Raw genomic sequence first — 2,584 nt, forward strand, 5'->3', positions numbered from 1 at the left:
AGAAAGATCACCATGGTTTTTACTGATCATCAGAAGAAATAAGTACTTACTAGATTTTTATGTCTATATTGTTTATATATTTTGAAATTGTGGTAGAATACACATAACATAAAATTTACCATCTTAACCATTCTTATATGTACAGTTAGGGGCCTTAAGTACATTCACTTTGCTGTGCCACTGTCACCACCATCCACCCACAAGACTCTTTCCATCTTGCAAAACCTAAACTCCAAACACATTAAAAAATAACTCCCCATTCTTGGCAACCTGCCCTCAACCCCTGGCAACCACGTTTCTACTTTCTGTCTGTGAATTTGTCTCCTCTAGATACCCCTTTTAAGTGGAATCATTCTGTATTTGTTCTTTTGGTTGGCTTATTTCACTCAGCATAATGTCTTTGAGATAAGTTTTTTTAAAAGAGCCAATAAATACTTCCAAGTGTCTCATCAGCAACTAACTGTGCTTGTTCTAGCTGAGGTGCCTCGGTTTATTTACAGATCTTATTAGAAAGTCACTTCTTCTCATGGTAAAGGGAGCCGATGTCATTTTGTACATCTTTGAAGGAATTCAGTATCATTCATGGATTATCCATTCATGGGTTCTCTGAGCGCTCAAAGGCACCGGCACTGCCCCTAGTAAACTGTTGGTGGGGCTTGTGCAGCCCCACCACAAGACGTCCAGAGACAAGGCAGCCCACCTGACTCAGAGCTGCCAACCCCCAGCCCACGCGAGCTCTGTGCTTGATTATGGGTGTATATTACCATCTGGTATGTGGGTTTAGCAGTAAGAATGGGAGAATCAATCAGGCTTTCCATGTCATATGTTGCTATTATTTTATTTAACACTTGTTCTATGGCCAATACTGCACCAAGCACAGCATAAAACCTGGAATTACTTGATACACTCCCTCTCTATTATCCAAGGGAAACTTCTGCCAAACTTGCTTCAGGGTGTTCCTCTCAGTCCACTGAAAAGTGGCTTTATTTCCTAATGCCTTCCAAATACAGAGTCTTGATTGTTTAAAGACTAAAAGCTGTGCTTTAGAATTTTAAGTAAGATCCATTTTAATAAGAGTCTCAGCAAATTTCTGTATACTTCATTAAGTTTCTATCCTGGAGGAAAATATATCTCTCCATATTCCATGATGTTAGTGCAGGAAATGAAGCAACCACTTCCACTCACTATTTCCCTGGCTGTTTCTATTTAACAAAACCGTGATTTTAGCTGAAGCTTTATTTGTGATTTTAATCACAATCTATATGTTGGACCTCAGTAATTAGAAATTTGAGTGTTTGTCATAAAAAGCTACTTCCAAGGTACATTACTTTACCATAATGCCTTCCAATGTTGTGGTCTCTTAAAAACTCTGTAAGGTCACATTATTTGCCAGTGTTTGTAATAGACGTGATACCTGGCTTCCTCTTATGCCCTTTGGAAGACTCTCCAGTTCTTCCCTGGGCTCCAGGGAGTACTGGGATTATTCAAGTGCTTCCTCCCTTCAGCTAAGAGACTAAAGTTCCATTTTTACAGCAGAGAGCCTCAGCCTGCAGAGAGCAGTAACAGCTTCCTGGGCATGTCAGCCCTCGCACATACGACTACACTATCATCAGTATGGCAGTCTCTGGTTCTAAAGGATATTATAAATGATGACGCTCCTGCTTCAAATCCTATTCCCCTGTTCTATCCTCACCTCCCAAAAGGAGGAGAAAGATTGAGAGGCTTCAGACATCAGATTTTACCAGATTTGTACTGCCTTTTAGTTTGCATCAGAAATCTGTGGGACCTGTATGCAGAGAAACATATATGTCCAAAGTGTAGCAAAAATGCAATTTTTTTTTTAAAGGATGTAACTTTAAGAATCACATGGCCTGGCACGGTGGCTCATGCCTATAATCCCAGCACTTTGGGAGGCCAAGACAGGTGGATCACCTGAGGTCAGGAGTTCGAAATCAGCCTGGCCAACATGACGAAACCCCATCTCTACTAAAAATACAAAAATTAGCTGGGCATGGTGGCAGGCGGAGTTTGTAGTGAGCCGAGATTGCACCCCTGCACTCCAGCCTGAGTGACAGAGCAAGATTCCATTAAAAAAAAAAAATCACAAAATTTATTTAGAGGCACGCAGTGGGGAAGCCCTTTGTATGTTTGCATAGTTCTTTCTTCTTCTTGTGATTCCAGTTGGAAATCTAGGACTTAGATAATTGACTTCAGATTTACTGGGATAGGGGAAAGGCGCAAAGCCATAACACAGGAGCACACTTGTACAGAGAGCAGCCATCAGAATTCAGATTCAGCACACCTTCATGAGTATCCACTATGTGCCACTCAGAGGCTTATCTTTTACACTTTTATCTTCACACCAAACCTGCGAGTTGGATGCTAATCTCTCCCATTTGACACATGAGGAAACTGAGCCCATATAGAAAGTAAGTGATAAGAGTTTAGATTCAAACTCAGGCCCTCTGCCTCAAGTCCAACTTATGACTTGAAAGCAGAAATATTTGAAGTCTGGAAAGAGGCTTTTCACTTCATTAAAATCTGGCCTGTCAAAGCTGGACATGCAGCTTTCTCTACACTCTGG

The sequence above is a fragment of the Macaca mulatta genome, chromosome 11 (genome assembly GCF_049350105.2).
Source record: "Macaca mulatta isolate MMU2019108-1 chromosome 11, T2T-MMU8v2.0, whole genome shotgun sequence".
Lineage (NCBI taxonomy): Eukaryota > Metazoa > Chordata > Mammalia > Primates > Cercopithecidae > Macaca > Macaca mulatta.